This window comes from Nanorana parkeri, unplaced genomic scaffold, assembly GCF_000935625.1.
Source record: "Nanorana parkeri isolate BGI_ZX_2015 unplaced genomic scaffold, ASM93562v1 scaffold1229, whole genome shotgun sequence".
Taxonomy (NCBI): domain Eukaryota; kingdom Metazoa; phylum Chordata; class Amphibia; order Anura; family Dicroglossidae; genus Nanorana; species Nanorana parkeri.
The window spans coordinates 496,773-507,055 of NW_017307497.1; the positions used below are offsets into that span (position 1 = coordinate 496,773).

Sequence of the window (10,283 nt, forward strand, 5' to 3'; positions counted from 1 at the left end):
TATTACATGCAATCAATAAAACAAGGATTGTACATAGAACAATATCGGACCTCTGAAAAGTACAAGCATGCATATGTACTCAGTACTTGGTTTGGGCCCCTTTTGCAGCACTTACTGCAATTACTTTTGCACGATATTCTAATTATTCGAGTTTCACCTGTATGTTTATTTTAATTGTCTACATCCCCCTTCTACCCAAGGATTTTGTCAAAAGTCTGGACTTTTTACTATTTGATTTAACCCTTTAGTGAATGGGTAGGGGTACAAGTACCCCTTACTCATTCACATGGGGGGGGGCGGCATCTGGGTGCCCCCTTATTTAAAGGGGTACCCGATGCAAATAAGCTCCCTTGCCCGCAGACCCCCACAACCACCGGGTCAGGGTTGTGGGGAAGAGGCCCTTGTCCCCATCGGCACGGGGACACCCTCCCAATGCTGAGGGCACATGGCCTGGTAAGGCGCAGGGAGGGGGGGGCGCTGTACTCTACCCGCTACTCTATAGCCTCTGTACTTTAAGCATACATGTGTTGTAGAGGTAAAATGTTGTCATTTTTTCTCCCCCAATGTCATTTTGCTGCAACGGAATTCGTCCAATAACGAATTTCGGGAAATCGGGAATTTCGGATTCGTTTGCATTCGTCTTAGCTGTAATTTGGAATTCGGATGCATCCGAATTTCCGAAAATTCGTCCGAAACGAATTTCGGAACGAACCGAATCGCACATGTCTACAAAACATTAATCAGAGGCAAATGCATCCAGTTAGACTCACAAACGATAAGGGAGAGATTATCTTGTCTCTGGCAATTGGAAACTATCGTGTATTAAACAGCACATGCCTTCCAACAAAACTCCACCCCAAAACAAAACCAACTTAGACAAAGCCTAATGTGATCTTATTCTTCTCACAGTTCAAGCAGAGCACATATTCTACTCTCTGCTAGCAAGCTTAGGTATGATTCCAAAAGCCAGGTAAAAAGGTAAATTGGAACTACTGGCTGATATCCTTGCTAAATGTCATTGTAAAGCTCCTAGCTAAATTGTTGGCAACTAGATTAATTATTGGTATTGGTTTCCTTATGCATAGAGAATAGGTAGGCTTTATACCAGCCAGACAAGCATGTGAAAATCTCCCTACTTCTAGAGGTTTCCAGGAAAAAAAATCTCCTTAATGCCCCTAAATATCCCTAAATATAAGAAATGCATTTGATTCACTTTCCTAGCAATGGCTTTTCAGTAAAAAATTGGTTTTAGTCCCAAGTTCCAAAGTTGGTCACTGCCTTATACTTGTCCCTAAGGGCATTCGTCAGGTATTCAAGATTTAAATCATCTCAGTTTGGCATTCGTAAAGGAGACAAGGCAGGGATGCCACCTGTTCCCCCTGCCTTTTGCTTTTGCTATCAAACCTCGGGCATGGCTGATTAAAAATAATCCTTTTATTTAGGGTATAGAAATAGCTTAGCCTATTGGTTGGTAATGTTATTATAATTGTAACAAGCCCATTGACATCACTGTCCAATTTACAAATATACAAATATTATTAATGCAGTTCACCATACCTCTGGCCTACATCTTACCCTGCCAAATTTAAGGCAATCAGTAACACACTCCCACACAAACTAGTACATAATCTCAGCCAATCCCTATGAATATCATTAGGAGCCTCATAGGCTCTCCTATGTTTACATATTCATAACCAACTCCTTTATGTCACTTTATAAAGGCAGTTACCCCCTTTAACACACAAACTAAAAGCCTTTCTAAGCAGTTGGGTAGCAGAGATAAAAATGTAACTTTGCCCCAAACTGTTATCCTACTTTAGGATCTTACCAGTTTCTATCCTCTCCCACATCCTTAGAAGTTTACAGAGACAAATCTCATGCTTTATATGACAATGCCTACAACTCAGAATACATAAGAATACAATATACTAAGAACCAAGGGGGATTGGGAGTCTCATACAAATATTATCAAGTGTTCCAAATAGCCCAACTCACAAAATATCATGCAACCTCCGAAATACCAGTTTGGGTCTGCCTTGAAGCAGTAGATGATCCTTTAGCCGTTAACAACCTTCTCTGTCTCAACCCCAAAGGCTCACCTTGACTAACCAGAAAGCTTTACAAAGTGGAACAAATTAAACATTTTTCAACAAACTACATAGAGTACCTATAACCTGTCCCCCCCTCCCTCCTTCTTTCTCATTCCATTTTTCCCCGGGGTCATTTCACCCTATATAGTTCTTCTTTGCCCTCACATTACTCTCTATCAGTTTCTCTGTACTGATAAATGATTACAACTTACATCTTTCAGTTAATTTCAATGGACATTAATCCAGTTTATAATTAGAACTAAGCACTTCTTAGTAGTTCATGTTTCTTCTGTAGAACAGTTGTATACCTATTGTATATTTGTTGTATGCTGCAAAAGCTGTCTTCAATAAAAATCATTAAACAAAAACAGAACAGCAGCATGCTGGTAAAGAAAGCAATGATGAATCCAGCCTTTCTCAACCAGGGCACCATGGCACCCTGGGGTGCTTTGTGGCTTCCTCAGGGGTGCCTCAAAATTATCTGGCCCATCCTCCCACCCTTTACCATGCTGCTTCAGCTCCTGATGTAATAGAAGGATTCTGATGGGAAGGGTAGACTCTGATATAAATGGGGCTCAGAAAGAGGGTTCCTGATTTAAAGGGGGGATTTTGATGTAAGCGGGAACCCCTACTTTTTTGTGTTTTGCAAGGGGTTGGCCCCTTAAAGTCCATTACATGAGATAATACAATAATTACAATAATTTTAAAGTGTGCCATGACTGAAAAAACGCTGTGAAACGCTGGATTAATCAACAACAACAAGGATAGTGATGTGATATGGGCATTAACAGCTGACAAGAAGTAAATAAAGAGCAATTATTAGGTAACTAACACATTTTTGCCTATTAGTGTAGGTTGCGGGGCGTGGGAGCAAAGGGTTTATGTCTTTAAACCCTTTGTTCCCTTGTTATCCAACCTACACAAATGACAAAAATGTGTTAGTTACCTAATAAAGGCCAGAAACACCACCATGTCAGGATGATAATGGAATAGTGCTATCTATGATGGGTGATGAGTGTACATTCACACACCCAGTATGCTGTTCTATTAGAAGGACCCCCAAAACACATTGGTGTAACTGAAATTGCAGTGTACATTAAAGATATACTGTATAACTACGGTAGGAGTGTTGCAAAACAGTAGTCATGGTAGCTAACCCACTGATCAGTCATGGTTTTTTATTTTTGCACCTTTTTTTATTACAAGCTGGAAAAACATGAAAACCAAAGTCACAATATGCAAATCTTGGCTTACGTTATAACTCAAAATCCAGAGATTAAGTTTAATTACAGACTAGCCTTTTACCATATAATATCAAGAAATGTAAACACAATTTTTTTCAATAAACTAAGTAATCCTCCAGGAATCCAGCCATGGAATTTTTTGTTTAGAATCAAATACTTAATTTTTATATTAGCATATTTTAAGTTATTTTAATAATACTCCAAATAGTGATTGAAATAAGCATTCTTCCATCAACCTAAGAAGTCTGTTTACATGTAAAGTAGTGACATATTCTGAATAATATTTATTTGAGACATGAATAACTGAGTCTAACTGTTTACATTTAGTGAAGCTATTATTATTGTGCTGTTATTTATCAAACATACATATTACATCACCTATAATGGCTGTGAAATTAAAAATAAAGGAAGTCTAGAAAGCTAATTAAAAAGATGCCCTACAAAGATAAATGTAAGGTACTGCTAGGTGTTACATTTAACATCTTCCTGCAATATTATTGCTGTTCTGTATCAATGTTAGTTTCTTGGTTAAACAAGATTTTACTGTTAAGGCCTAGCTACAGGTCTGAGTTAAAAACCCCTGCTTCAGTGATTCTCCTGCCAAACACTACTACTCTCAAATAATTTAATTAGGCTTTGGAGTTACTGTGACAATGGATACAATTGCCTAATACCTCCCAACTGTCCCTCATTTGGAGGAACTATCCCTCATTTGGAGAAAAAAAATCCAAACAATGTACAGATATGAAAATGTAATTACCAAACACGTTATTCTGCACTAAAACCTTTATTGTATCTTCTAATGATCTTCTTTTCCATTTCAAAGTAAATGGTAAATGTAATAGTAATTAAAGGGTCATTCATCACTATACTTACCCTCTGGCAAATGCCCCTTCTCCACTCCCGTACTGCTGGATAGTGTAGCCCTGCACTATGCATTTTGAATTTCACTCACAAATGGCAAGCACTCGTAGAAGTAAGCAAACTCACAGCAGTTTTTGTTTTCTTAGTTCTCCTGTAAAATTGTTTTATCACCTGTTGATTCGTATATACCTCATATTTCACTTACTGTAATAGGGTGACAATGCAGCAGTGAAAATGCAGAGCAGTGCTGTCACCCAATGGGCAGGGTAATTTTAGATGGGCATGTAGTTTAAATGGACTTTAAATAAGCAACAATCTAAAACTTGCTTGCACTTAGTAATTGTAACAGTAACAGTGAGGCTGAGAGGATTGGTGAGAGGATTGGTCTAAGATCAAGCCGGGATTGCGGTTCTGGTGGGTATAACTTTGTTATATTAGCTCCCTAGACAAAACGATCACTTAACCCTTGCAGTGCGGGAGTAGTCTCACTGCAAGGGTTAAGAATTGATTTGCCCGGAGTACTGCTTTAAAGCTCACATTTAGTAATTGTCTGATGGTGTGTATCCCCTTAGCTTCACTTGCTGCTTCTTCTTCTAAAATTCTTCCCCTCACTGCTCCTCTCCCAACCACCAGATACTACAGTCCTGGCCAAAAGTTTTAAGAATGACACAAATATTAATTTTCACAAAGTTTGCCGCTTCAGTTTGTATTATGGCAATTTGCATATACTCCAGAATGTTATGAAGAGTGATCAGATCAATTGCAATTCATTGTAAAGTCCTTCTTTGCCATGAAAATGAACTAAATCCCCCCAAAAAAACATTTCCACTGCATTTCAGCCCTGCCACAAAAGGACCAGCTGACATCATGTCAGTGATTCTCTCGTTAACACAGGTGTCAGTGTGCACCAGGACAAGCCTGGAGACCACTATGCCATGCTGATTGAGTTAGAATAACAGACTGGAAGCTTTAAAAGGATGGTGGTGCTTGAAATCATTGTTCTTCCTCTGTTAACAATGGTTATCTGCAAGGAAACACGGGCAGTCATCATTGCTTTGCACATAAAGGGATTCACAGGCAAGGATATTGCTGCTACTAAGATTGCACCTAAATCAACCATTTATCAGATCATCAAGAACTTCAAGGAGAGAGGTTCAATTGTTGTGAAGAATGCTTCAGGGCACCCAAGAAAGTCCAGCAAGCGCCAGGACCATCTCCTAAAGTTGATTCAGCTGCGGGATCGGAGCACCACCAGTGCAGAGCTTGCTCAGGAATGACAGCAGGCAGGTATGAGTGCATCTGCACGCACAGTGAGGCGAAGACTTTTGGAGGATGGCCTGGTGTCAAGAAAGGCAGCAAAGAAGCCACTTCTCTCCAGGAAAAACATCAGGGACAGGCTGATATTCTGCAAAAGGTACAGGGATTGGACTGATGAGGACTGGGGTAAAGTAATTTTCTCTGATGAATCCCCTTTGTGATTGTTTGGGGCATCCGGAAAATACCTTGTCCGGAGAAGAAAAGGTGAGCACTACCATCAGTCCTGTATCATGCCAACAGTAAAGTATCCTGAGACCATTCATGTGTAGGGTTGCTTCTCAGCAAAGGGAGTGGGCTCACTCACAATTTTGCCTAACAACACAGTCATGAATAAAGAATAGTACAAAAACATCCTCCAAGGGCAACTTCTCACAACCATTCAAGAACAGTTTGGTGACGAACAATGACTTTTCCAGCATGATGGAGCACCTTGCCATAAGGCAAAAGTGATAACTAAGTGGCTTGGGGAACAAAACATCGGAATTTTGGGTCCATGGACAGGAAACTCCCCAGACCTTAATCCCATTGAGAACTTGTGGTCAATCCTCAAGAGGCGGGTGAACGAAAAAAAAGCCCCACAAATTCTGACAAACTCAAGCATTGATTATGCAAGAAGTTGATATACAACATGCCGGGACGAATTGCATAGGTCTTGAATAAGAAGGGTCAATACTGCAAATATTGACTCTTTGCATAATTGAATCAAATTGTTGTGACCGAATCCTGAATATAAGGTGCCACACTCCTAGTATATAAAATCCAAAAAAAGAAGAAGGAAAATGGGGCTTTTAAGGCACCAAGTGACAAAAAAACGAGAAATTGCAACATAATAAATCAAAAGTTCTTTTTTATACAAAAGTAAAAAATATTAAAAAACATAACTGATATGTGCACACTTCAAGGAAAACAAACCGATCTCCAAATAAACTATTCCAAGGTTATATTGTGAGGCTAAGCAACCATAACAAACATAATTAGTATGACATGTTCTTGTGATCATACAACACTCAACTGGCTCTTCTTATGTCAGGAATAGTGATTATAGCGAGAATCACTATTCCTAACATAAGAGGCAGTTGAGTGCTTTATGATCACAAGAACAAGTCATACTAATTATGTTTGTTATGCTTAGCCTCACAATGTAACCTTGGAATAGATTATTTGTAGATCAGTTTCTTTTCCTTGAAGTGTGCACATATCAATTATGTTTTAAAATATTTTTAACTTTTGTATAATAAAGAACTTTTTATTTATTATGGAATACATAAACAAAATAGAGAAATGGGGCTTTAAAAGTGTAATTTATCAAATGCAAGGAGACCCAGGTCAAAATTACACAAACAAGTTGCTTAATGTATAAAAATATATATATTCTTTATTAAAATACATAATTAACAAAGATGACAGATTTTGTTAATTATGTATTTGAATAAAGAATATATATAAATGACACTTTTAAAGCTATTCTGTATTCATTTCTCTATTCTGTTTTTGTATTCTATATACCTAGGGGTGTGGTGTCCTTGTTCGTGTGGTGATTCGCAATTTTTTGTACAACTTTTTGTTTATTATGTTGTAATTTCTTGTTTTTTTGTCACTTGGTGCCTTAAAGCCCCATTTTCCTACTTTTGTTTTTGGACTCTTTGCATAAAACTAATGTAATTGTCAATAAAAGCCTTTGACACTTATGAAATGCTTGCAATTATACTTCAGTATACCATAATAACATCTGACAAGAAGATCTTAAAACACTGAAGCAGCAGGCTTTGTGAACATTTGTGTAATTCTCAAAACTTTTGGCCAGGACTGTACAGTTAGCCATTCTATGTGAGGCTGCAGTGGGAGAGGTCTGTGAGGTCCCTCCCCCATAGCTCTTTCTTCCATTCACAGATCTTCTCTTACTATCATTCCACAATGCACTGCATTCTGTCAATGCAGGAGCAGTTGAATGACAGAATTTCCTCTTCCATTTACAGAACGCAATGCAATTTGAGATCACAGCAGGAGAAGAATGGTGTGGGTTCTGTGTTTAGTGCTACTTTTCTATTAAAAAAATTACTAAACTTCAGCTTTAAGCCAAATAAAGAAAAGCTAGCCCCTATCAGTGTTGTCTTTGCAACCCCTGTAACTGTCAGTTTTGCTGGACAGCTGTGTCACCAAGTAAATGTGGAGGAAAGTCTAAAAAAAGGCATGTTAAATAAAAATGAATACAATCAACTTCACTATCAGTCATAAAATAGTTACTCGGTAATACTATCACAAACACAAAAACCTGTGACAGAATGTAACCTGCACATTGGCATTACGTTCCTGTTCATAGCTAGACATTCCATGAACGCGCGCTGAGCGTGGGCAAAAATGTTCACGGAACGCGTAAAAAATGTGCAACACACTTGTGGTGCTATTACTAGTTAATTACTAGTTAATGGCTCCCAAAATGTGGCCAGTCTGGATACCCGCAAGTTTTAAGGGCCCCCCTGAGGTGTTTCAATTCCTTCGTCTTGGCCTCCTCCTGAAGGAATTCAAACACCTCAGGGGGGGCCTTAAAACTTGTGGGTATCCAGAATGGGCTTTTGTCAGAACGGAAAGAAGAGGAAATAATGCCAAGTGTACCAGTGAGGGTGAAAAGCATGACAAACGGAAGAATTTGGTCATCCCATATGTAGCTGGGGTGTCTGAGAAACTCAGAGGGGTTTTTTAAAAACATCACATCCCTGTCTGCTTTAAACCCAGCAATACACTGAGGCAACAACTGGTTGGCCCAAAAGACCCAACCCCAAAACACAAGTTGAACAACATTGTGTATGCAGTCCAGTGCAGTGAGGAGTGCTCAGAATTGTATGTCGGTGAAACAAAACAGCAGCTACACCAGCAGATGGCACAGCATAGAAGAGCCAAACCTTCTGGTCAGGATTCGACAATACAGTATATCTGCATCTAAAGGAAAAAGCTCACTCCTTTGAAGACAGTCAAGTACGCATCCTGGACAGGGACAAGGTCTGGTTTAAAAGAGGTGTGAAAGAGACCATTTATGTAAAAATGGAGAAGCCAAGTTGAATAGAGGTGGGGAGGGGGGTTGAGACATTTATTGTCGGCCACATACAAGCTGTTTTAACATCTCTATCTGGGCAGGTTGATAACACCTCCTAGCTCCAATTATGCAAATGAAATCAACACCTGGTTGCGATTAACAGATTATGTGGATTGGAGCAACATTCACCATATTTATGCCCAGATAATTTTTTGTACAAGTCATTGTGAATTGAGAAAGCTGGTTGGATGACCAGTGAAACATCTTCAACAAAATACAGCAAGTCCAGTTGCCTTGACTTATTTTTTTATAGATATACCATGAACGTGATGAATGAGAACCTTCACAGACAATTTTCAGATTTGTTAACATAGAATGATTTATTTAAAATGTTGGGCTACAATGGAAAATCTACCATTTAAAAATATATTTAGGACCCTCAATATGCATGAAATAATGTACCCGACTTAAAACCCAGGTACGTCACTAATGAGCTTTGAAGGGCCTTCTATCATGTTTGTATCACTTCAGTGGTGTTATGATTTCCAGTGTTCTAGGGATTCTCACAGCTACTTAAATACAAACTCTATATCCTTTGGGCATACATTTGTCTAACAAACACTTTAAAGTCATATATCATACTAACAACTGCAGCTCTCCTTCAGTACAGCAACAAAAAGTGAGAGTGTAGCAAATTAGTTGTCATTGGTACAGTAAAAAATTAATATGGTATACCACATGCCACAGTAATTACTAGCAGTAATTGCTTAGAGACTTCACATTGACATATAGTTACAGATAGGATCTGAAGGCCTGTGTGTATTTTAAAAATAAAGGCCCAAATCATATTATCCATGCATACTAATAGTCAACTAATAAATGAATAAAGCAAGCTTATATTTGACCATGTATTTATGTTATAATTCTTATAAATGGTATTGTATATCACATGTTGCAAAAATTGTATTACATTCAAATTATAGTAAAAGAAAATACTGTAATAGATAAAAAATAAAGAAAAGTAGACCTGTACCAACAATAAAATTTTTTTATAAATAATTATTAATAAAGCATGCAAATAGTTACCAACATAAGTCTAATGTATACTAAATATAACTACACTTCATAAATAATCAGCAGTTTCAGTACTTATGAAACTGAGTGTGTAATAAAGGCATGTTTATTAGAATAAGCTGCAAACAAGAAAAAAATAATATACATGGACTTTTTGTACTTCTAATTGCACTATAAGGTTGTACATAGAATGTGCTGTACTTACATACAGTTTGGATGAGCACGGCTATCTCCAGATGTAGGCACCACTGCAAGCTGGAAAGCCTAATTAAGCCTGATGTCTTTTTCGTGGCTATTTATCAGTCTCTGTGCATATACTAAGGCTCCAGACGTTCTGCAAAGTCCACAGCTTCATCAGCCCTCTCTATAATCTCACACACCAACTTCCCACACAGCCCTCCCTCTGGGTCACTGCAAGGGCAGCGAAACAGACATAAATCAAATAATAAGTGGATCATTGGGGACAGAGGCTACAGGGACCTAAACGTCACACATTCCCATAGTCCTTTTGCTTGGAGTGAAGAAACAGTTATGCTCTTTTGCCCAATTATTACAAAACATTTACCAGCTTAACAAGACAGTAGCAATTTATATGGCATGGGAATGGTTAAATGATAGTATTCTGTACTTTTGTGTATGTGTACAACATACATTTTCTTTCTT

General features: G+C 38.2%; 1 protein-coding gene across 1 annotated transcript in view; it reads right to left on the minus strand.

The window, feature by feature from the left end:
* LOC108797117 (bile acid receptor-like) overlaps positions 1-9,923 on the minus strand; it is a 99,359-nt gene extending 89,436 nt beyond the window's left edge. Inside the window, exon 1 of the mRNA XM_018568691.1 lies at positions 9,826-9,923. The gene's annotated coding sequence lies outside the window, so the exon portion shown is untranslated. The remainder of the gene's footprint in view (positions 1-9,825) is intronic.
* Between the last annotated feature and the right edge of the window lie 360 nt (positions 9,924-10,283).